This window comes from Camelus dromedarius, chromosome 17 (genome assembly GCF_036321535.1).
Source record: "Camelus dromedarius isolate mCamDro1 chromosome 17, mCamDro1.pat, whole genome shotgun sequence".
NCBI lineage: Eukaryota > Metazoa > Chordata > Mammalia > Artiodactyla > Camelidae > Camelus > Camelus dromedarius.
The window spans coordinates 8,833,339-8,860,919 of NC_087452.1; positions in this window are offsets into that span (position 1 = coordinate 8,833,339).

Sequence of the window (27,581 nt, forward strand, 5' to 3'; positions counted from 1 at the left end):
TAATAGTTATTCAGACTTGGAGGTGAAATAAAAAGCAGTCTATGAAAATAAATCTGCATGTCTAAAGGCCTTTAAATGGCAAAAGAGATTTAGGAACAATTTAATCAAGGGCATGGCATCATTCAGACAAGATGAGTTTTTTTCTCCTGATTTGTTATCCTATGACAACCTCTCTCTACTTTACTCCAGAAGTCATAGCCACCTATACTTAGACATCTCATCTACTATAAACAACTGATCAAGTTATTTTAAATCTTTAAAAATAAAAGATTTCACTTGCAAAGTCTGGAATATTATGATTAGATAGATGGAAAAAAAATAAGTAGGTACTCTGATGAACTTGTATTACGAAGTTTGCCATTTGAGGAATTTGAAATTTTACGATATATATCTTTTTAAAAAGTTTCTAACTCTATCCATTATAAAGTCTTAGAATCAATGGCCAACTTTACAAAACTCTTAACACCTGGAGTATGGTCTCATTTCCCAGAAAAGGAATTGGGGAACTAAAGAGAAATAGCTGGTGTAAAACTCAGGACCTAATCAAGAGATTTCTGATGGCTAAAGATGGGGAATTTGAACATAATAAGAAGTGCAATGATTGAAAAACATCAAGTGTGTCATAATCCTTGAGATCAAAATAATTAAAAAGGAGGAAAAACCTTCTTTTTCCCTTTTAGAGAAGAACATTCGTGAACCAACTTATCAGTTCAAAAACTGGTAAAAAAATAAATGTGGGTAATGAATCAAGTACTTAATCTATCCTACCTATATGAACTATGTCCTAGGATGGTCAAAGACTTAATTAAAGAATGCTTCTCTTTATAGATTGGAATAAGTAAGGCTGCTAAATCTTTAGGTATAAACAGGATATTATCATAGATGGTAATAACAATTACACCCAAGAACTAGTGAATGCTTTACTATGGATAGGGCTCTGTCCTAAACATTTTACTTGTTTCGTATGATTCAAACTTCACAAAACTCTGTCACAATTATAGGTACTATTTCCATTATAAAAACAAGAAAACTGACATTTAAAGAACGTGCCATACATCTGTGAAGTAGTTGAATTATGAATTAAATCCTTAAATCCAAGTCATCTAGATCAATGGCCTTCCTTCTCAACTATCTTGGCCAGTGATGATGGAACCAAGTTAAGAAAGTTATAAAAGGAATAAGAAGGAGCATCTAATATACTCTTAGGAGATAAAGAGAAGTTTCCAGGAAGAAGTGATGTCTAAGGCAAGATAGGCTGGATAGTGGTATTTATTCACACATGAGTAGAGTGAAGGAGAACACAGCAGGGACATTCTAAGCAAATGCAGCATCCTGAATTAGAGCCAGCATGCATTAGAAAGGACTACGTACCAGTTTATTATTGTTATGTGACAAACCACCCTAAAACTCAGTGGCATATGATAGTAAACACATTTCTCACGCATATGTGGGGTTCATTTAGTCAAGGCTATACATTGCTTATATTGGCAAGGATGGTTCATGTGTCTGTGGATTAACTAGGGTCTCTGCTCTACATATTCCTCACCCCCAACCTGGGACCATGTCTTCTCTTGGTAACAGCAGAAGAATAGGAGGGTAAACAGAAGCAGGCAAGTTCCCTTGAGAGCTAGAGTTAGAAATAGTGAAGGGTCTCTGTTGCTCATTCTAATGCCCAAAGTTGGTCAGAAGACCAAACTCGGTGCTGGATATTCACACAACTCAACTCACAGAAAGGGAATGTGCATAAAGCAAAGATTCATCCTTGGGGCCACCATTGACTCAGATATTCCACACATAGCTAGGAGCTGCAGATGGCATGTAACAATTACCAGTAGAGATCTTTAAGGGCTTAGAAGCAAAACAACTCTAGAATTTAGCCCAGAGTCCATATTAGTGAGATTTGTGGAGAAAGCTAAGAGAGCAACATGAACGCCACTGTACTAGGGCTATTTCCTCTGTAATCTCCAGAGTTCTTCCTTTCTCGCTCACCCTTTAATTGCTGTTTCGAAAAGCAGCATTTCAAGTTTCTAAGTTCTCCAGGGACCAGAGTGTTCCTGTGGTACTAAACTACTAAAGTACTTGATTGTGCACTGCTTATCAGCCTCCTGGTACTCCCACTTACACTGACTCAGTGTGTATACCACACGGATGGGAAGAGCAAACAGCATTAGCTATTCCAGGGGCACACAGAGTATCCCCCAAATAGAAACTGTCAGACTCTCCCCATACAGCTCCCTTACCTCACACCTTGTTTTGAAAATGGAAACACACTCTCTCTTTTAATGACTGCTGTATCACTTTGATGCATCTCAATTACAGTACCTATGAGCTGCAGTACACAAAATATGGTGAATTTGCTCTCTCTCCAGCTGTCACAGAGGAAACCAGCTTAGAGAGAACAGTGGCAGTTTAAAGCTTAGAATAAGAAAGAAAGATCCGGTCAAGTGTTATTTTCTGGATGAAAATAGATTTTGTTTTTTCTAAGTCGCAGCCAGGCTTTAAAATCTAGAAATCCTGAAGTTGTCTTTCCACACTCAGTTGAGGTGTTTTGATTTTTTTTCTTTTAATTTACTTCTCCTAATGATTTTTAAAATCTCCAGGTATAAATAGAATTCCTTTTCAAAAATCACTCACCTAAAGTCTTGCCCTGCTCCTTCTACAGGGAGCATTATACTCAGGTGGATTTTACTCACTATACTTTTGTGACATCTCATCATTATCTCTGGTTTGAGGATGTAGAAAATGTCCCTGGTGCATAGAATTTCCTTAGTTGATCATATCAGAAATGATTTCATGTTCTTGTTTATGATAGTAAAGTGAACATTAACATATAGAACTGCGTTTAAAAACCGTTTACTTTGAAGTTACAACAAAATATAGATAAATACACAGGAATAAGAGAAAATGTAACAGTGGCTGTGAGACAGTTCTAAGTAAATAACTCAAAACAAAGATAATAAGTTTTAAAATAAAGTTTCTCATATGTACATTATCTGGGAATATGGCTACTTTACTGATAACTTTAGAAAAACATAAACATTTAGAAAAATTCTGATTTTTGTTATTCTTCCATGCCTTGTATCATTTCTTTAATGCCTTTTACTTCATTTTTAAGTAGTATGTTGCACTTATGAACTGTCTGCAGACATAATTCTGGCATGTTTGATTATAACTTCATGTAAGGAAGTTATTTTACTAGTTTCTGTCTTTCTTTTTTATGATAACTTTGAGTGGCATCTGACTTCAAAATAATATTGTTGTATATTTTCATATGAATTTGTTGACCTGAACCTTTCTGAGGAGGCACAGCTCAGAGTATCGCTTCTAACATCACAGTTTTCCATATGTTGTATGCAAACTTCGTCTAAAAAATACGACACTCTCTGGGATTTCCTGGCTTTGTTCCCTCACCACTTTGATCTGGACCTTCTCTATCACATCTGTCCTGCACAGGTAGTTTCTCCTCAGTTTGAGGTTCTATCCTGGATAGGAGTCCTAGAATTTTGGAAATTCCATGGGTGCTCTGGGCTCCTGTTGACCCTCCTGCGTACCAGCTGGCTCTCTGGGGTTTCTCAGTTCTAAGGAGTCTCATGACTATCAGATACCCCATTGCTTCCCTCTGCCCCAGCACCACCGTGTAAATTCTGTGGCAATAGATGACTATTCTCCCCTATGTGTATTTTGGAATGTGTGAGATACCTCTCACCTGGTTTTGTTGCAAACATTGTCATAGGTTTTTGGTTTTGCCATTTATTACAGCTATCTGTTCTTAGGGGAGGATTTAGAGAATTTCAAGAAAGATGCTACTTTTGACAGTATCTTCCCAGAATTCTGGACACTGGTTTCTGAAAGAATCAGACTTGTTTGGAAAATACTTCAAAATGTACATACACAAAAATGATTACTTGGAAATTCCATGGGTGCTCTGGGCTCCTGTTGACTAGAAGTAATAGAAAGAACTAAATTTCTACAGAGATGCATATTACAAATTTCCTTGGCCAAAACTTTGCAAAAATAGTTGAAATTTTAAACTCTCTCTAGAAAGACAATAATTATTTGAATTTCTGCTGATTACGCAAGTATCGTGATCTCCTCCATAATCATCCAAAGGGTGACATCAGAAGAATTACTTGATGTAGTGACATATCTGGAAACTATCAGTCACAAGAGTCACCATGTTTTCTTCACCATGAAAAGAAATTAACACAAAAGTTTCAGAATAACCTTTTCTTATTCACTGAATCACAAAATTCTGCTCCAAAAAAAGCATTTTCCACATTGATGACCCTCTTTTGCTTCCTAGTTTCCTTCAGAGTTGTTTTTTTTTTTTTATTTTGTTTGCTAGTCTTAGTATAGAATGGTTTTATTAAGTGAAATCTGAATCCAGTTCTACATTCTACAGAGTGCACTATCAGTAAACCTGACAGAAAGCAAAATGTGGGTGTGGAAACGGAGCTGACTCACTTTCCCAAGTCCCAACTTATGCTTCTGCAAAGAGGAGATGACAAAATAAGTGAAATAATGAGCATCAGACATCTGACCAGAAATAATTAAATAATGAGACTTCTGTAAAACATTAAGTACTTGATATAATGCCAGTCATTTCTGTGAGTAGTACTATTCCTCCCAATTAATGTCATTTCATGTACTTTACGTTTATGCTAAACTCTTTTTAAAAGGACTGATTTTCATAAATATGTTTTCATTTCTTCTGCTGCACCTGCTGATTCAAAATGGAATATTTTTAATTCACCTGTTTCTAAAAATGTGTCTTTACATTTCTTTGCATTAGAAATGTCAAAGTTACCACAGCATGGGAATATGAGGGCATTTTACATTTTGCCAATGTCATCATAAGAAATCAACAGCCACAGCTGTAACTGCAATTTAAGTAGAATTCTTTTCCCATATTTTACCATGAAATCTCAATCTTCCCACTATTTTCTATTTTTTACTGGAGTGTAAAGATAGGTCAAATGACTTTCTTTGGCTTATGTTGAGTTCTATTCCATCCCTCTTACATTCTGCTCCTGTTCGTCTTGTCTAATCGGTGATCCACACACCCTCTGCCTCTTTGCGCAGCTCAGAAAAGAACTTTCTTCCAGTTGCTGTACAAATATTGCCAAGTTGTTCCAATGTAAAGACAGATTCCATAAGAAGGATTCCTGGGCAAGTTATCACACAGTTTCAGAACTGAGAAGTGGAAGAAAAAGCCATTAACGGGTACAGATCTGAGCAGTCTTCACAAGCCCTCAAGCCCTGTGCATCCTTTTATGAGATGAATTGGACAGTGTTTTTCCTCTGTGGTATTTTTGTAGGCATGAACTGTTCGGAGGAAGCACTTTTCTGTTTTGGTTTCGCATGACAGCTCAAAATGGCACAAAGTGCTTCTTCTTTTAAGTTCAGGTTCATAATCTCATGAAAAAGGAAACTAATGGATGGGTTTGACCCCTACTCCAAATCCAGTAAAATTAAATTCCCGAAACAGAGCTACTAAGGGTTTGTTAGCAGTAAAATTTCAGAGAACAGTGAAACTAAATCGCCCTCCATGCCACACCCTTTACTTCTCTCAGATTTAAGGAGAGTAGGTTGAATTACCTCACATAAGCAGACCATTTGAGTAAAAGCAATCTTATTTATACACAGTGACAAGCACTGACTTGAATTATTTCCCATCTATTAAATAAGATCTGTGAGAGAAAAAAAGGAAATTGAAATAAAAATTTTAAAATAATAAGATCAGCATTCAGTAAAGTATTGCAAGTATTTAAATAACCTACCAGTGATTGGAACTTTGTGGAGCAAATGCTATCATGCTATTTCAGTTAAAAGTGCCAGAGATCAGAGAAAGGATGTCTTTTCAGTTGATACCATCATTTTCCTATCAGAATTGTTTCAAATTCTCTTACAAATCACGTAAGCTTTGTCAACACAGGAATTCTTTACAGCGAGTAACAAAATGAAACTCTGCAGGAGACATGGTCCTATATGTTCTTTTTGAAATTCTGAAACACAACACATGCATCAACTAGGAAAGCAACTGAGGTTAAAGCAAGTTACTGCGGCAATTCATCTACTGTTGGGCAGGATCTGCCCACATATGGGACACCATTTGTACCAGAAACAAATTTCTCATACAACCTCCAGGCACTGACCTTGCAGATTTTCCTTTGGTACAACCCCTGTGGCTTACAGTACAAATCTGTCTCTAATCATTACTTCACTCCTTAAGAGCAAAATGTTATTATTCAGCTTTCCCTTGTCATGTCACTCTCATGTCTGGGTCAGATAAGCTTGGATAAGATCTCCCTTCAGGAGCTTTTGCAATGTTCAGTTTCCCACAAAAAGGGCATCCTCAGTAGGAAAAAGCTCATAGCTGCTAAACGTAGATTTAAACTGTCTAAATGACTTTATTACTTGAAAGTGTTTCTTAAATCCTTAAGGCAACCTAAACTAGTGCTGATGAAAAGCACTAGTCATTCTGAAATTTAACTCTTTTGTATTAGGGTTCTCAATAATAAATAATTTCTTCAGCTTGAGAGGGAACTTTAAAATTATCTAATGCAAAATTCTAGCTTTTATAAAAGGAAAGATGTCTCTGAGATGTTAAGATCACACAGGAAGTCAGATTCAGAGCCCAAATCTTCATGTGCTGCTCCAATACTGTCAAAATTCAGAGATTGTCAACTGAGGTTTAAAGATGAGAGTAAAAGAGGTCTGGAGTCTGAAAGCCTTGATTTGAATCCTAGCTTTTCCATTCTCTATCTATATGGCGTGAGTAAAGTCTCAGTTTTCTCACCCACTTTAAGTGTTACAGTACTAAGAAATATAGATCAGAAATTTTAGATAACAGTGTCCTAACTTTACTTATCAAGAAGCTCATGAAGAGTCAGTCATTGGTCCAGAGATCATACTCCTATTTTGGCTTTTTTTTTTGAGAGTCCACAGCAAAAATTCAATTGCCTTCATTTTTTTCCTGCCCAATTTCTCTTCCTTTGGATATATACCTTCTCTCATAACTTGGGTTCAATGAGAAAGCCACATCTTTACATTTCCAGATTGCTTGAGGATGCCTCATTGAAGCCCCCAAATAATCCAAACTGGTATCCATTTTCTGAAGAAATCAATAAAGCCATACATGAAACTGTTGCTAGTTGGCTCCTGGGCCTCTCTTAAGAGGAGAGGTTCCAATTTTGACCAATGAAGTTTGAATCATACACAAACATGATTCGTTTTGCCTTCGCAAAAGTTAAATTTTTAAAAAGTTATTTAATTTTTTAAAGTCTCAATAATTGTATTTTTTACTTATTTGGGGGGGGATTAGGTTTATTTATTTATTTTTAGAGGAGGTACTGGGGATTGAATCCAGGACCTTGTCCATGCTAAGCATGTGCTCCACCCCTTGAACTATACCCTCCCCCTATAATTGTATTTTTAATTAATTAATAATTTTAAAGTTTTATTTTTTATCTTCTAATACTGTACAATTCAATGGCTTTTAGTATAGTCACAGATTCATAGAATCTTCATCACAATCGAATCTAGAACATTCTCATTACCAAAAAAAAAAGTCACAAACTTTAGCCATCACCCCCACTCCGTGTATTCCCCTAGACCCAGGCTACCACTAATTTACCTTCTGTTTCTATTGATTTGCCTACTCTGGGTATTTCATATGAGCAGAATCACAAAATATGTGGTCCTCTATGCCTGATTTCTTTCATTAGCATAATGTTCTCGGGTTTCACCTATGTTTAGCAAGTATCTTTATTTAAATTTATAGTTTTCTCTTGTGTAGTTCACTTCATCTCTCTCTCTCTCTCTCTCTCTCTCTATACACACACACACACACACACAAACACACACACGTGAATAAAGAGATATATTTCAATTTTTCAGTTAAAGGACACAACATTTTAGCTGATTTATGCACTTTTAAATTTAAATGATCAATTAACCTGTAATATCCTTTCATGTATTATTAGGCAATAAGCAGATAGCCAGGGGATAGGAATATTTTCCTAACAATGACAAGCAGTACTGGTGACTGAATGGGGCTGTTCTATGTTAAAAAAAAAAAAAAAATCTGCAAAGTGGAACAGGAAGGAGCAGGTGCCAATGACTTCAGTTCCATACGGATCCTTGTAATCCTAATTAGCTGTGTACAGGGTTCAATTTGAGGAACAGGAGGAGATTGCACTCTCCAACATCTGTGTGAACATCCCCTTCTATTAAATTATAGGATGCTTTCTTTCTGCAGTCTAATCTCTAGGTGAACATTTTCTGTGTGTCACAGTAAAAGCAAACCACTTATGTAAAATTGCTTTGATATGGTGGTGGGTTAGAGAAATTTTTAAATTGCAACTTTTACTATGGCTTAAACTAGTTTTAAATAATTACTAACAATACCTAGTTTTATTTGACTTAATTCAAAAGGCTATTTCCAAAATAAGTAAGAAACTGATGAGCCACCTTGTAAAGCTAACTTTTTTTTATCCCCAGAAACTAGAAACTGGTTTGAGCGTACAGATATAAAAAAAATAATAATAACACTTAATTCATATTACTACAGATATTTCAAACCAACTGAATTTTTAAAAAAAGTATTATAAGAGAATGGGCAAAACTAAAATAGTTTGCAAGACATAAATGTTTTACTCTGTAATACATAAAGCAAACATTCTTCATTGCTATTTTAAATTGAATTCATATATACCTGAAAACTATAAATTAATTTTAAAAATGAATGAATAAGGAAGGAAAAACTAGTAGTTCATATCCCTGGATTCACGTTGCAAAGCATTTTCTTTTAAGTATATGTTTTGTAATTCAAAGCCTGGCCACTTATTGCTTCTGACTGATATCTGAGGCATAAAGCCTTCCAGGTGTGCCACTATGACGTCCGCCTCTCAGTTGGACCTTTGCTTCCACTGCACCCTTCCCTGATGTTACTGCAGCAAAAGCTGGAGAGTTTGGAAGCAGTTCATGCTTTACTGTCCTTGTGATATGAGGAACCCCTGGTGGATTTTTGCTGGGGAGATTTTTTTATGAATGAAACCAGTGGAAAGCACTGCTCTCCTAAGGGAACCCTGTCTATTTCCTATGAAAGTTATTTACATAAAGCCCATGGAGGCTCAGCCACCCATCAAGTGTACGCAACACAAGATTCCTACACTAAAGACTAAGATTTGGTTCAGTTCTTAGGTACGGAAACCAGGAAAACTTTTTATGTGCCAGCAACTTGACAGTTGTCAAATGTCAACTTAATGAGTCAGGCACAACTTCCTACTTTTCACATACATAAATACTGAGGTTTACATACTTTCATACTTGGCTCACAGCTATGCAGGTGGTAAGACGTACAATCATATCTGAACTCTTGTGATTTCAAAACAAGCCAAAATGATCATGCCATACTGCCTCTCATATAAAAGGAAATGTCCCTGTGGGTTTAATCTGATTTCTCCTGGACTCCTACTTCATTATTAAGCTTAGACTCAAATTTAGTTAAGCTTAAACTTGTGTTTTTTTTTTTATACATCTCTACAAAGACCTCACAAAATCCAGCTAGCTCAAATTTTAAATCCTTTGCCCTGTTTTCCAACAAAGAATCAGACCACATGTGGCACTTTGATGACTTATTCAAATCTCTTCTCCCCCAGGTGTAAAATCCATAACTCACCGTAAGATTGCCTCAGGCCCAGGGATAAAACCAGATTAGTCTAAGTTAATTAGTACGTGAATCCCCCTGGTAATTGGCAACAGTGCAAGTGGGCAGTGCTATATGTGTCCTAAACTGGCTAACAGATCACAGGGAATGAAATGCTGTTGGCAGCCATGCCACCTCTTGAGAAACCAGCCTGAGAATGAGGCCAGACCTGAAGGCAGCAGGAAAACCGGGGTCCTTGATGACATCATTAAGCCACTGTTGGTGTCTTGCCTAGAACCTGCCTTACCCCTGAAACTCCCACTTTTTGTTTTTGTTTTTGTTTTGTTTTCCAAATATAATCACTTGCTTTATTGTTAGGTCAGTCTGAGTCAGTTGGTTTTCTTACTTGTAGCCTAAAACAATCTGAATGATACACTGTATATTAATTTTTATTTTAGTAAATGCAGTCATTGATTATATAGGATAAATCATGTTTTCCTTCGGGGATGCTGAAACATACAAAGAAATTTTTCCATTTTCTGATTCTTCAAAAAGTATTTGGAACACAATGCACAAAATCCAGCTGATCAAGGAAACAACTGAAGTATTACACAAGCAAATTGTAGATTTATGATTCCAAGGGGGAAATAAAGAAATAAAGAGCTCAAAATGAAAGGGAATTGGTGACTCAGAGTCAGTACATAAATAATGGCCCAGGGTGGCCCTCAAAGGGAATCATCCACCTGAGGCAGTCTCTGTCAAGCAAAATATAAAGCTGAAATTATTTAAGATGCCATAATACTTTCAGAATTAGAAATTAGCTAAGGGTCTTTGACAAATTCTGACTTGGATATTCACAGACTGTCTCCCAACAGTCCTCTCACATATTTTATTTTGAAAGTGACAACATATTATTCATAGAAAATTTTCTGCATATAGACTTTTTTTCTGAATCGGCTCCTGTTGAATTGTGCAAAACTACAGGCCAATATGTTTCTCCACATGAATAATAAATCCAACAGAAATAAAGGAGACCTGGGGGAAATACAGCATGCTTTCACGTTTGCCAGGTTTTTACCAGAAACTAACACATCAGTCACCACCCAGGAGAGGTGTTTTATATATGTTGATACTGTTATACCTTTCTGATGGATTGATTTTTTTATAACTAAAATGCCCTTCTTTGTCTCTGGTAACAATTTTGTCCTCTAGTTTATTTTAATTTATAGTAATAATTATTGTAAATAATCATATTTATTAATTAATAATAGTCATTAATTATAATATTTTATTTATTGTGTTAGTATGAATTGAATGAATTGAATTAACATATTTAAGATTAAGGAATTACTATTTAGTAGAATAATTAATTAGTAGTTATTACTTAATAACATGATATTAATATAAATTAGTATCAGACAAAATAAAGACAAAAACTGTTGTTAGAGACAAAGAAGAACATTTCAGTGACAAAACAGTTGCTGTTAGACCCCCAGTTATTCTTTGGTTGCCGTTTTCTTGGTATGTATTTTTCCAATCTTTTACTTTAAACCTACTTTTGTCTTTGAATCTGAAGTATGGCTCTTGTAAACACTGTATATTTGGATCATTTTTAAAAAATCACTCTGTCAAATTTGCCTTTTTATTAGAGTGTCTAATCTACTTCCATTTAATGTAATTAATGATAAGTAAAACTTGCACCTGCTATTTTTCCCTTTGTTTTCTGTATGTCTTGTGTCTTCTTTGTTCTTCTCTTCCTCCATTACTGCCTTGTTTTGCCTTATTCCTTGTACATCTTTTTAATTTCTTTGTTGTTCCTTTCACTATTTGGTGTTATTTTCATAGCAGTTGCCCTGGTAATTATAATTAACAGCTTATAATAATCCAGTTTGGATTAATTCCATCTTAATTTCAATAGCAGACAAAAACTTTGCTTTTATATATCTCCATTACTCCTCATTTATGCTGTTATTGTCATACAAGTTATATCTCTGTACATCAATGCTCACCAACACAAATTTATAATTATTACTTTATGCAGCTGTCTGCTTTAAATTAGATAAAATAAAAAAAGGAATTACAAAGAAAAATACATTTATACTGAATATTAACATTTGAATACATGGTTAGCTTCACTGGTATTCTTTACTTCTTCTTAGGGATTCATGTTATTGGTAGTGTGCTTTCATTTCAGCCTAAGGGACTCCCTATAATATTTCTTGCAGGGCCGGTCTGCTAGTGGCAAATTCTATCAGTTTTTATTTATCTGGAAATGTCTTTCTTTCTCCTACATTTATGATGGTGATCTTAAAACCATGACCAAGACTGCATACAGTGCAGTTAGAGAAACAGATATTAAATAAATAACTAGGCAAGTAATATTAGTAAGTGCTATGTAGGAAAAAAACAAGACAAAAATGAGAGGCCATAGCAGAGGAACCTGATTTAGATTGTGGGGTTAGTAAATAATGAGTTGATTATGTAACATTTATACTAAGGTTTGAAGTAGCACAGCATGGACAGTAAGCTGGAAGGAGTTTCTGATAGGCAAGAAACAGAGAAAGTCAGAATAAATAAAGAGCCATGAGTGAGAGGCAGGGCAGACCAAAAAGCAAGCTGAAGAACCAGATAGAAGAGCACAGATCATGCTAGGATTTACAGGCTACAATAGCAAGGTTTACTTTCCTAACAAAATCAGAAAAACTCTAAAGCTTGAGCAAGATAGTAATAAAATAAGTTATGCACTTTAAAAATATTACTTTGAATAGGAACTTTCTGGAATTGTTTTACAATTTCTTGTGAGTTTGTAATTATTTTTAAATACATTTTTTTCTTTTTTTATGTGAGGCACAAAGGAACAGAAAACGCTACTTTTACTGAACCATAAACAGTAAATTGAAGGTGGAGAGGTAAAGTAGAATCAGGGGAAGCAGTTAAAAGCCTGTCACAGTGGTTCATGTCATAGATAATGTTCTGGCAAAACTGTTAAAAGTAGAGGTGGAAAAAAGGGAGTCCTTGAGATATGTGCTGGAACTAAAACCTTTATGAGGAGGATCTATCAAAAGGGACTCCCATGTTTCTTGAATAAGAATTTGAATAGTACCATTTCCTGAGACAGAAAAACTAAAAGAAAAATAATTTAACTGGAGGACGACTAGAAACTCGATTCAGAATGTACACTGTTTGGCATGCTTCTAAAACATCCAAATGTTGATGTCAGGTAGACAGTTGGATATATGGGTTTTAAACTCAGAAGATGTAAAGGTGTAAGTCTTTGTGGTGTAGGTAGTATTTAAAGCCATGGGGGTATAAGCTCACCAAGGGTAAATAGGTAGAGAAAAGAGGCAAAAAGCCAAGTTCCAAGGAACAACAGTATGTAAAGATCAGATATCAAGACAAACCATCACCGGGAATGAAAAGTTTGGCTAGTGAAGAGTTTCTATTCTTAGAGATCATTAACCAAGACCAAAATCAGTTCTTTCTTTGGGCTATGTTTGCCATGTTTTCAGTTAATATTGAAACAGCTCAAAGAGCTGAAGCTTTACCAGTGGGTGTATAAGATCTGTTAACAATGATTTTTCACAGTGGGCAAAGTGGAAAAGCCTTTCATCAGCTTCTAGCTTTGGCATGAGTTCCTCCGTAGTCCTGAAACACTGAAGAACCAACTTCCCTTTAGCTGCTAGAATCCCCTCTGCTTGAACAAGATCCAGAGATTGGAGACTGGTAATTTACCACTTCCTGAGGCATCTTTGGGCAGCTGAAACTGTTAAAAGCTCTTTCTTATACTCAACCAAAATCTGTCATCCTGTGGCTTCCATCCACCATCCTAATTTGACTCCTTGGGGGCCACATAAAATCAGATTCTCTTTGTAACATGCCAGTGCTTCAGGTAACCGTACAAAACTCTTGTGTCCCCTAAGACTTCTCTTTTCCAGACAAAATGTCACTGGTACCTTGTATCATTCCTCATAGGATATGGTTATGACTCAAGTCAAGAATACTGTGCTCCAATTTACAAAACAAATCCCTGTTAAGCGCAAGACCTAAACTTATTAGTAGGCTGAGTCATAGTGATTAAAACTGTTTGTGTCACAAGGTTCACACTTGTCTAGTAGGTTGGGCAAAATCAGGTAATCAGCTTTTATAGCAATGAAATTCCATTTGACTGAAAATATGACACTGGCTTTATAGACTAATATTTTGCTATGGGAGGGGCATAAACAGATGTCTACAAATAGAAAAAAGTATTTGAAAGATATATTAATATTTCATCCTTAGAATATACACACACATTCTTATTTAAAGCATACCTTAAAATATTATATATATGTAAATATATATTTATTTATCATTAAATCACTTCATCTTTTTTATGAAGCAGTCCTCATACATTCCTTGAAGTTGGATTATCTTTGACTCTTTCTAGCATTTCTGACCTCTAGTTTCACTACATTTACTTCAGATTTGGCATACATGTTCAAGTTATTTAAGGTCACCATGTCTATAATTTTATTTCAACATCCTCTTGAAACATGGCTAAAAATGGTGTGAAATAGTTTCTCTAAATCATATTCAAATCAATAAATTTTTGTGAACCATACACTACTTTTTTATGTGCTGTGAATGGTATTAGAAAAATGCATTTGTTCTTTCACATACATTGTTTCATTTTTATTCTCAAAACAAGTATTATTGTCCCCATTTACATATGAGAGAATTAGAGCTCAGACATACAGATTTCAAAATCCAACTGGCCTTTATAATACATAATATACTACCCTCAGCTCTGAAAATGTACATTTCAGAGTTCAGTGTTGGCAGGAGGTTTCAAAAAAAGTCTTAGAAATCTAAGTGCTCTGTTTTTGAATTAAAGATCTATCACTAGTAGACTGTGAAATCTTTGTTAAGTCACTTAACCTCTCTGTGCCTCAGTTCTCTCATGTTAAACAGGAATACTAACATCTACGTCATCATTTACCATGAGGATGTGATGAGATATATATAACGTACTTTTGTACCTTAAATTCTAGCAAATGGTACATGGTGTTAAGCACATAATAAATGGTAGCTTAAAACATAAAACTTAAAAGCTTTCTCCTTTCTATTGAGGAGCTGATTGTGTATGTAAACACCCAGCAAAAGAACTTATCTTCAATTTCCTATTTCAGAAACAACTGTCTTGGACAAAATCTTTCCTGTTTCCTTTCTAATCCCAAGTCAAATGCTCTACCATTTCATGTTTCTTACTTTAAAATATTTATAGATCCTGTTTTGAGAGACTTCATATAAATTCTTTCAAACTGGTAAGTTTTTCTCCAAATACCACATAACTCAATGAATGTAACTTGCTCTGAGACATAAAGCAGGTAGCCTGTGTTAAAGTTATGCAAGACTAACTCCCTGATTTTTACAACAAAATGTTGAGGTGCCCAAATGGAGAGTGAAAAATGCAATCTAATCATTTGTTGGATATTTCATCAAGTTCTCTGCTTTAACTCAACCAAGTGACCAAATTTGTAGCTACCTGATGCCCAATGCGATCATCCTACTTAAGTATGTGGGGGAAATAGTATAATCTGAGTATCTGCAGTCTTTTAAACAAAACAAGCTGGATTTTCCAAGTTTCAACCAATGTCTTTGTTGTTATTTAAATATATCCTTTCTAAATCTGTTAGGTGCGGTCCTGTAAATGTTAACAGGGCATTTTTGGCAGGCACAGTCAGAGACTGCTACGGCAAATCATGTCTATCATCTCCCCGGCACTCCTCAGGAGATTTTTATATCTATTCATATGTATAGGAGATTTTCTTTGGTAACTAGGGAAGGAAAGGGAACTTTTAGTCAGACTTAGGACAGGAAGGAGAAGAGAAATATTTATAGATAGGTAAGTTTGACATCCATGAGGGCAAGGTCTCGTTTGTCTCTCTCTTTTACTTGAATAGATTTGAAACACAACATTGTGTTCACTTCTATTTTCAGCACCTTGGACAGTGTGTCCTTGCCACAGCAAGTGTTCAAATTATTTTGTTGAGTGAAAGGTCACCTTGGATGGTTAAGCCATACAACAAGGAAGTTAGAGAGATGGAGGAGTTAAAGGAACTGCTTAAAAGGAACCCTGGGCTCCACAAGCTGAGCTACTACGAAGCCCAGATAGCAAAATGTGTCACACAGTTGGCAAAGAGGTCAATCTCTACTTCTAAACAGAATCCATCACTTCCCTGGTATCTGTGAACTGGTGAGTTTGGAAACCCTCTGGAAATAGTATTCTTAGCAGAAATGGCATTCTCATAGTGGCCAGTACAAGTGATAAAATGAGTTGTCTCTAAAAGACTTGGCAACATGGAACATGGAGTGGAACATGAACCAAAACACAGGGCTGACTAGTGTTTGGGCACACATTAAGTATTCTTTGATGTAATCACTCCAACAATTACAAGACACTCTCAGGGAGCTATTTTTGGAATCAGACTTGCAGTAATCAGAGTGATCATGGGCTCATGCCATTAAAAAATGGTGAATATGAAGAAATGAGATGAAATTTGTAATCAGTCTAGTGGTTTCTGGGATGCTGGTGCCTAATAACATCTGTTATTGGATTTCCAATGATCTGGGAAAATAAACTCCTGCTTATTTTTTTTATTATCACTTTGGAGCTCTGTAAATTTCTCAAAATTTTCAATAGATAATGTCCACTGAACTATTCAACTTTCCCCTTTGAAAATCTCATGTTACTTTAGTGCAGAACCCATGCCTCAGTTCTATAATTCAAAGAATATTGTTATAGAAACAGCAACATTTCCTCAACATCCAACAATTAAAAACAACCTGGTTAAAATGTGAAATCATCTTTGAACTTTCAACTGTAATGTGGCTGATTATAGAAATTTAATGTAACAAATGTGCTTCCTTTTATAAAAAACACTTTTCATAGCTTTGCACAGGAAACATTGCTTTCTGAGATTCTTTAATGTCAGAATTATTGGAAGTGATAACTGATACAGATTAGTTAGGCATTCAAGAAGACATCTGCCATTGGCAATCACTGATAATAGACCAGGAACCTTCACTTCTCCATCCCAAAGTGTTGTATATTGCCAACAGCCACAGATTCTTTGCAGTTTCTCCTATCAAAAATCAGATATTTCCCCACCACACATTCAATATGGGTTGGCCTTGTGATTTTCTTTGACTAACAGAATGAAAAACAGAAGTGAATTTGTGTAAGTTTTAAGCCTAAGCCATAAGATACTTTGAAGTTTCTGCTTTTGCTCTCTTGGAACACAGTCAACATGTGAATAAGCCTGGGTTAACTTCTCTGAAGATAAAAGATCATAGAGAGACAGGCACAACTGTCCCCGCTGAGGATTCAAACCTGTAAATGTACACATTCCAAACCACCCAGTCCTAGCTAAGCCATTCCAAACCAAAAGAACTACTCAGATAATCCAAAGAATTGTGAGAAAAATGAATGTTCTTAAAGCCACTAAGTTTTGGGTTCATTTGTTATGCAGTAAAAGTTAAGCTAACTTGTATGCTTTAAAGTATTAAACATTGATAAAGGAAATAGAAGATAATTCAAAGAAATGGAAAGCTATCCCAAGCTCTTGGATTGGAAGAATTAATATTTTTAAAATGGTCATACTACCCAAGGCAATCTACAGATTTAATGTGATCCTTATCAAAATAACCATTACATTTTTCACAGAAATAGAACAAATAATCCTAAAATTTATATGATACCACAAAAGATACCACAAAATTGTCAAAGCAATCCAGAGGAAAAAGAACAAAACTGGAGGCATAACCCTCACAGACCATCAGACAATACTACAAAGCTATGGTATCAAAACAGCATGTTTGGCATGAAAAACAGACCTATACATCAATGGGACAGAATAGAGAGAACAGAAATAAATCCACACACCTATGGTCAATTCATCTATGACAAATGAGGCAAGAATATACAATGGAGAAAAAATTTCAACAGCAAGTGGTGTTGGGAAAGCTGGATTGCTACATATAAATGAACGAATTTGGAACACTCCCTCACACCATACATAAAAATAAACTCAAAAGGGTTTAAAGATCTAAATATAAGACATGACATCATAAAATTCCTAGAAGAGAACATAAGCAAAACATTCTCAGATATAAATCATAGCAATATTTTCTTAGATCAGAAATAGACATTTCTCCAAAGAAGACATACAAATGGCCAACAGGCATGTGAAAATACGCTCAATATTCTTTTTCATTATAGGTTACTACAAGATATTTAATATAGTTCCCTGTATTATACAGTATAAACTTGTTGTTTATTTATCTTACTTATAGTAGTTAGTATCTGGTCATTTTAGCCCCCCTCTATCTGGCTAATTAATAATGACATAACTGCTTATAATTACATCTTTGGAGAGTGGATTCATTTTAAGAAAAGGTATAAAAGAAGAAAATTAATTGGTAACTATTTACAAATATATTCACAGTGGGAGTCATTTAAATGTCTTGGCATCTGTCCAGAATTAGTTATTTTATAATAAAGTACTATTATTTCGAGTTGCAGTAAAACAAGCCTAGGCTTTAATAGAGCTCCTCTTAGTACTTCCAGCTTCTGCCAGGACTTGTCTAGCAGTGTTGAATAGAGTGGTAAGCAGAGTTCACACCTTAACAAGTACTAAATGTGAAAGATCAACAGCATGCCCTATCTTATCTTTCCTGATGCAACATAATTTATGTTGTTAATTATCCAGTGCAAATCTTGATGCATTTGATAATGAGATACCAGACCAAGTAACTAACTTTTTCTTGTTTGGGTGGTGCTGGAATAATATTTGTTACTGTTGCTCTGCTGACCACTTAATCACAAGTCAGACATGCTGTGGTCCATGCCATGACCTGAGAGATACACAGAACCACAAAGTCACCAGTTCAAAGGGATAATGAGAAGCATGGGAAATTAGAGATACATGACATATGTAGAGGCAACAGCAAATCCAAAGTCCTGCTGCAGGACATAGCAACAGTAGTCTGACAATTGTCATTATCATATGAACCTCAAAACCAGAAATATCTGTTGTTTCCTCTACAAATAAATCAAAATATATTGTCTTTTTTGGCAAACTGTTTATGAAGACAAAAGACATTAGACCATGCATGTAATAAGGAACTCTATACCAAGACAAATAGTAATCCCACTATAAATGATATTATTTTTAAAATAAACTCCTAGCTAATAATTTGAATACATAAGGGCCACAGAGTCCAGATACCCAAACACACTAAAATAACTAAAAATTAATCCATATAAAAAGCATAACACAGCACAAAGCTAGACTTAACCAGTTGTATTCCTAGGGATAAAACTAGAAAAGTCCCACAGCCTCACTAAACCTTTTGGGCCACTAAACTTGAAGCACAGCATGCATATAACCATATTGTAAGCTGAAGACGTACTGTGTTCTATGCTACAAGTCATATTTTAAAAATAAAATGGGGAAAAAAGTAGAGCCTTTCCAGAGATGGAAGACTGGAAGTATCTCATGCAATGAATTAAGTCTTGCAACCTGGAGAAAAGACTAAAGGATCAGCATAATTAAGGGGAAAAAAACGGACCTGAATTTAAAATCCATCAAGCTACCCCAAAGTGCAAAACAAAGAGCTCTATAGTTTCTCTTTACATATTCATTTATCCAGCAAATAATTATTGAATATGTGTCATATGCCAGACACTGTTTATAGCCCTGAATATACAGCAGTGAACAAGACTAATGGGCTCTAAACTTCCATGGAACCTAAATTTTAATAAGAAAAAAATAATGGATAAAATAGATCATTAAATAAACTTCAGTCAAACCCAGTTAAGTGCTATAAAGGATGTAAACAGCTAATCTAATACAGAAGAACTGGGTTTGGGGGAATCTGCTTTATATCAATGTTGTCAAGGAAGGTCTTACTGAGGAGGAGACATTTGGGCTGACACCTGAGTGAGATGGCACAGTCTGACATGCAAGGATATGCATGTAAAACATTTCAGGTAGGGAAGTCCTGCTGGTCCAACAGTGCTGAGAAAGGTATGAGTTGGATAATTCAGAAAAAAAAAAAAACTATTTGTATGGTTTGAGTTCTTGGATATTAGGAAAAATGCACAAAGAGAGAAGAAAATGTTCTTTTCCTTCCCCAGTGGAATTTACAAGCTCCCAAAGACACCCTAGACAGAGCATCGAGTCTGTGCCTTCTGACCTCCATGGAAAGCACAGTGAAGTGACATACAAGAGGCTAGAGCTTCATAAAGTTCAGCATCTCTAATTGGTATGTTTTTTCTTGCGTTCTCCTGTCTCTTACTCAACTGTCTCCTCTGAACACTTACTACTAGCCCTGGAGGAGGAGGCTTAACCATGGCAACTCAAAGGGAGAAGTTGCTGAAAGTAATTTATGCTGGAGCTGAAGAATACTGTTCCCTTGCTTTTGGCTGGTAGCCTCAACTTAGATTCACAACATGGCACCTCCACTCCCCACCATCCCCAATGTGCTCATGATTCATGTATTGCCTTGACTGCAGCATTGGCTGCACTCCACCACTAGGTGAGCATTCTTTTCAAGCACATGAAGGACCATTACGTAAGGGAGTAAAAACGACTGGTTTGATTACTAATGAGAATCAAACTTAGACTAGAGGGTGGAACTTTAAGTAGAGAAACTTTAGTACAACCTTTCTAAAAAGGAGCATTCAACACTGTAAACAAATCATCTTTTATGATAGTATGTTTCCCATCCCTGGAGGCATTAAAGCAACAGCTTTTAGACTTGTAAGTGATGTTGCATAAGAGGTTCTTCTCCCCGTGAGAAAGGTTGTTTTAAAAACGTCCTGTGGTCCTTTTTATCTCTAAGAAATGGAGAGTCTTTTATTAAGTAATTTATTGCAAAAGACCTATTGGATGCCTTAGAGAAAAAAAAAAATTAGTTTCTCTGAGATGCCTGGGCTGCTACTACACCATACCCAGTATGTATTTACCAAGGATAGAGAACATGGTATTGGTTAGCTTGGAGGCTTTTAAGATATCTGCAACACTGGATTTGAGTCTCGGTTATATCTTTTGGGTCCCAATGGTTTTCCCCAAAAACACTGCATTGCCTTTCCTCCAAAACATTGTCTCCATGACTATGAGTCCTAATGGTTCTTAATCTTTTGGATTCAGCGCCCCACTTTGATAATAAATTTCTTATAATGCTCTTTCACTATCCTCCAATTGGGTTCATAGATAATACATCCTACCTATACACATAATCTCAAAACTAATAAATAATAAATAATGTCATCATGGTACTCAAAGGAGAAAAATAGCAGCAATTTATAATTAAATAATATGCACTTCAATGAGTAAAAAAATGGACACAACAACACTAAAAACACACGGATGTGTCCTACATGTAGAGTCACCATAAATGTGACAATACACATGTAGACTAACTCAAGTATTTTATTATTGATTTAAAAATCTACAAGTAGCGTTGCTTATGGTAACACGATTTTTTTGTACCAATGAACAACTCTTGGTAAAATTCATAAGCAAAACAGAGTACAGTCTTACCTCAGCTGATAGAGCAATTTATCCTCAGAAAATCCAGTGTATTTTGAAACCAGGCAAAAAATGCTTTCTGTTTATATGCATAAGGGACTTAGGTTCTAAGTTCAGGTAATTATAAACAGAGTAGTTCGGGTGATATTAAATAGCTCTTCAAGATAGAGGACAATTCTTTATTGTTCCTAGTTGCCCTAACAATTGTAGAATATCTAGCATCCCTGGCCTCTATTCATTAATGCTTCTCCACCCTTGTTATTGTAAAAACTAGGGGAAAAATCTCACCCACAAATTTCCAAAATAGCACCTGGGAAAGTATTAAGTCCTTAGAGTACAGGTATCAGAACAGGACAGGTACAGTATGTTCCCCTCCCTTCCCTTAGTTGTCGGAGGCTCTTAAAGCCAAATGAAAACTTAACCAGGACTGACTTTCTGAATCTGTAAAAATCCACTGTAGCCGAGGTACTGTCGGAGAACCTAGTTCCCAGAGTGACTGGAACAGGCCCTTCCTTCAGTGAACTGACCCAGCTATGAGGGCTGTGATCTCAGGTAGCTGGAGATGGGCCTCTCAAAAAAAACTCCTGTTTGAAATTAGTAAATGAGAGCTCATGTTCCTTCACATAACCCTAGCATCAGGGCCATCTTGCAAATCACTTCTTTGTCTGGACTAGTTAGGTGTTTTGAGTGGTTTAGAGTGAAAAACAGGCCACGACCCAGCTTCCATCGGGTTTAATCTGGTGACCTTTCTTCACACTAAACTAACTTATGGGACATCTTTTATTCCCAATGATATGGTAAAATTTATACAATTTATTAATTTCAAAATACACAAACAACATTTCTTCAGTGAAAGTAAGAATAGGAGACACATTAAAGTTAGTGCCTAGAGGAATTGTGGGGAAGATGAGGATGTAGAGAAAATGTGGGGCAAGAGTCATTTTGCCAGCATCTAACTCTCAAAAGAGCTCCAGAATTGATGGCCTAGCTACTTCTTATTGCACCTCTCAACACATATATTGTTTCAAACTGATAACTCCTGAAACTGTTGAAGAAACTATTTTATTTTGCTCTAAATTTTTCCTGTTAGCAAACCAAATTCTCCAGATTTGCACAGAAGGGATAAAATTTCCGTGAATCCATGCCAACGCTCAGTTAGCTGTTCTTATTTTCCAACATCCCTCTCCAGATTTCTCCTCACTCCACCCACAGAGAAAGAGGAAATATAGTCAGAAGCTGCTTTTGCAGCAGTGGACAAAATGTTTCTCCCAGAGTAGCAGCATCACACTGGGGGGGGGGGGGGAGGCGGGGGGAGTGGCGAGAAAGATTGAGAGAGAGAGAGAGAAAGAAAGATTGCACATGGAAAATGAAATAAACATCCATTGTTACTGGAAGTGAATAAGGAAAACCTTATAAACTGATAAACTGGTACGGTCTTTATTGCAAAACAGCTGCTCACATCATTTTGGTAACCTGCAGTTTACAAACACTTTCATAAACACAATTTCATTCCATTATCACTACAAACCTGTGGTGTAAGTTTACTTGTCTCCAAATTATAAGTAAGGAAATAGAGGCTCAAAGATGTTCATAACTTTCCTTATATCACATACTGAGTAACCAGGAGACCAAAAGACAAAGTCTCCTGACTCTAGGTTTAGAGCTCTTTTACATGTTACTTATTCATACAAAGAGAGTTTGTTAAGTCATCACACCGCCAAGCTGAACAGAAACGCCCAAATAGGTGTAGTATGTAAAGATACCCAACCAATTTTCTGATTACTGTTTTATAATTATATTGTGAAGATAACTAATCTCTATAGCTCAGTAAGTTAAACAAAAAGCTCTAAGATTAAGACTGGAATTTGCTCAGGGATCTAGTAGGGTTGGCTTGGGATAAGGTTGAAGACTTTAAAGTCTGCCTATTAGAAAAGGCAGCATAAAGGAATCCAATACTTCATAATTTTAAATAACATTTGATGGTAATGATTAGAATATGATAGCTATAAAGACTGTGTATGGTGCAATTAATTATAAAATGTTCAACATATTTTTCACATATAAATCCTATTTAAATTTAATTTTACAGCAAGTCATGTCTTAAATTGAAAAATGTTAACTAATTTCATTGGGTTTGATGCTTTAGAAAACAGAGAAAAGATGTTTTCCAAAGTGTAGACCCCTCCTTAATCACATTTTGAATACAGACTTGGGTACAAAGATGGGTTAGTGTGCTACGTATTACAGGGAGAGATTGCCCTGTTGGTAACATTGTATTATAGAATTATAAAATCATGAGGTTACTGTTGGGGAATGTTTCTTTTAAGCCACATTGTCTAGACTCTAGGGCATTTCTAAGTCAAGACTGGGAGACGCTCTAATGGATATTTGCCACTACCTTGACATGAACTTCTCAAACATGGCATAGTGTCTCAGTTGGCGAGTTCAGCAACTTCACATGGACTCAGCCTGTATTGCATGTCCAAGAACACTGTATTAAACAATCTCCACTATGTGCTAGCATATTTTTCATCCATTTTTCTATTTAACCTCACACAGTCCTTGGTCATGATGTATTAAAAAGGGTACTGCTAGCAGCTCTTACAAAAGAAATCCTTAATTTCAGAGCTTCATGTGATAGAGATTTACTTTTTATAGAAAAATCAGACAGATGTTCCTAGTTTGCAGGCAGTTTTTCTCCATGTGGTGACTCAGAGTTCAAGGTTCCTCTCACCATGAGAGTCTAAAATCTCCTAGAGAGGGATCAGCAAAACTCTGGCCTGAGAGCTAAATTTGGCTGCTATTTTTTTTTTTAAATAATGATCCATGAGTGAGAAATATTTTTTACATTTTAAATAGTAGGAAAAAAACAGAAATACAATATTTTGTGACATATAATAAATTATATGAAATTCATATTTTTGTGTCCCTACATAAAGCCTTACTGGGACAGAGCTATGCTCACCTGATTTACGTATTGTCTATGACTGCTTTGCACTAAAAGGCAGAATAGAGGAGTTGCCACAGAGACTGTATGACTCACAAAGGCAAAAAATATGCACTATCTATTGTTGTGAACTGAATGTGTACCTCCCAAATTCATGTGCTGAAGCCCTGACTCCCAATGTGATGGTATTTGTAGGTGCGCCCTTTGGAAGTAATTACTTTTAGATGAAGTCGTGAGGTGTAACCTCCATGATGGGAGTGGTGTCTTTGTAAGAATGAGAACCAGAGTTCGCTCTCTCTCTCTCTCTCCCTCTCCTCCCCTCCCTCAGCTGCGTGAGTACACAGCAAGAAGGGTGACCATCTACAAGCCAGGAAGAGAGCCTTCACCAAGAACTCAACTGTATTGACACTCTGACCTCATATTTAGAGCTTGTGAGAAATACATGTCTGCTTAAGGCATTTGGTATCCAATTACAGTAGCCCAAGTTGACTAAGGCAGTGGCACTTCACAGAAAAAGTTTGTTGACCCTGGTTCTAGAGCTTCCTCACAGATTGAGTTCTACCCACAGGAGGAGAGGAGTAACACAGTCTAACCCAAAGTTTAGAGAGGTTAGTGGCTTTCCCAAGGGCTTATGATTCCACGTTGCAGGATTAAAACATAGATCTCTCTGACCTCAACACCCAATTCTTAATCTTTTTTCTATTAGGCTCTTGAATCTCCTCACCAGTGTATTCATTTATAAATTCCCATAAAGGATGCATCTTTGGGAAACCAATGATGTCCGGGAAATGTGCCTCATCCCATTATTTTAATTTAACATGCACTGAGCTCTATCTATGCTCTAATAATAACTTCTAAAAAACAAGCATTTAGTATGAAATATAAAAACCTAGTGTGGCTCTGCGGGTAATGACTATGTGCCAAAGGGTTAATAAATCTTCAGAGCAATACCACTGTTCCCAATAATGTTTTGTATTTCAAAATGATTAATTTTTAACAGTACTTTATATCCCTTGTGTATAATGTCTCCAATCCCATGAGATAAGCAAACCAATCTCCGTGTTACTGTGAAACAGAAATAAAATATTACAGGATTTTCTGATGACTCTGAGGAGTTGAATGGCTCCTATGGGACTGCCAAGTTAATTAAAATGAGTATAGGATTACTATACTCTATTATAGCACAATTATGCCCTCCCCCCTCCCTTTTTCTGTTCACTCCTTAAAGACTTTAGAATGAAGGTCAAAGTGAGAAAAATAGATAGCATTTTTTTTTCCAGCTTTGCTTTTGAAGGGGATGAGTTTCACTACATTTTAACAACCTAAGTTTTGCTAGGTTGGAATTCCTTGGAGATTACCACCTAATGTATAAAGGGATAAAAGAACTAGAAAGAAATGGTCATGAAATACTTGTAATCACAACTGCTATAGGTATTTTCTTCCTTATATTTAGACCTGCAGAACAAGCTTAGACAAATCAGTCAATGTTATGAAGTGGTACAGAAAGCAGCAGAGACAACATCCGGATGTTGATATATAAGACTGAGCACATAAATGGGATTCTTTCCCTAAAATACTGCATTTAAACTGTGCTCCAGCTGGCTCTCTGGCATTTGTAATTGTCTACACACACACACACACACACAAACACACACACATACACACACACACACATACACACACACACTCCACATTCCCAGTAAATAAAAGAAGGTTTTCATTTAGGTGGGACAACTTATTCTAAGGTGCAAAGTTATAAGAGTTCCACATTCTCTATGACATATACTTTAAGGTACAAATGATAAAGTCTCTTAATTCTATTGGCATAAGAAGGGAAGAGCAGGCTGGCTTCAGAAAAGAGCCAAAGGTCTTTTGAGGTTAACAGGAAGTAAGCACTATATCACATCCATTGGGACTGAAGGAATCTTGAAGTTCATCAGTGAAAAGAATTTATCCTGCAAACTTAGAATTTTATGTATTATTTCATGTATTACTTGTAGCAAATTATTATCATCTTACAGATGGGATAGCTGAGGCTCTGAGGGGCCAAATGACTTTTCCAAAAACACATGCTTGATTTGCAGCAGACATAGGATATGAACACACATCTTTCTGGCACATCATGTTGCCTATGGTGTGATGGTCACTCATCCTCCATCCATGTTTAATCCCACCCTACCCATCAGTTCTTCCTAGAAGCCAGAACAGAGCTTAGCCTGGTTTTTGTGGGTCAATCGTGATGATTCTACACCTTTCAAATCTATCACATCAGAGAGTTCAGTCAAATACCATGTCAGTTGAAGGCTTTTTAGTCTCAGTTAACAGAAAAGTGTAGGCTCGAAGTAGGGCAAAAAATGACGGTAATTTAGTGGCACACATAATTATTATAATGGTTAACTTCTAATAAGCCATGGCTCACTAGCTCAATGATGTCTCCAAGGACTTGGTTTTCTCCATCATTATTCTTTATCTTTTACAATGTCCATTTCATTCCAAAACTCATCCCTTCAATATTCCAAGAAGGAAAACAGAAACATCCAGAAGTACATGGTTCCTTTTTCACATTAAATAGTAAAGGAATCAGCTTCAACCCAACAATTTTAACAAATCTCCTAAGATGTATTTTGATTAGACAATCTTATATCACATGACCAACCATGAATGGACTATTGTCTCCAGGAGGTGGAATGTGCCAATTATTTTAGCCTTAATCATGTGCTTGAGTTCTGAAGTGTAGGAGAAGTCAATTTCTTGGGAACCACATGAACCCACAAATAAAAATCAAAGGCTACTAAGAAGAAAAAAGGATGCATGCAGCAAAAGTATATCAATCAGAACAGGGTAGATTATGTTGTGGTAGCAAATGACCCCCAAATCTCAGAAGCCTAAAACAACAAAAGTTCATTTTTAGTTATTCTTCCACCATTTCCAGCTGGGAGTTGTGTTCTACGCCATCAGTGCTGTTCAAGACTTAGTTTACAAAACAGCCACTTTCTGGAACATCGCCAAATAGACTAGGCAAGGGAGAAGAGAAAATAAGGAAGCATGCACTCACTTTTATAGAGTCTTCACACCACCTGTCATTGAATATCAAAAGCAAGTCACGTGGCCACATGTAACTTCAAAGCAGGAAGGGAAATGCAATACTACCCTGTTCATAGACGGGTTTTGTGGAGAGTTTTCATAAATATTCCAAGAAATAACCAACAAACAGCCATCATATCTACCCTGAGTTAGAGAAAGAGAGACATTTGAGTTCAAACACTACCAAAGGATTTAAGGAAGATTATATTATAAACTTGAAGAATTAGGGCCTCTCCAGCTGAGGAAGAGGTTGAATTACTGTAAGGGGCTCACTTAATCCTTATCCCCTTCATTGATATTTCCTTTGCATAATAATAGTTGTCTC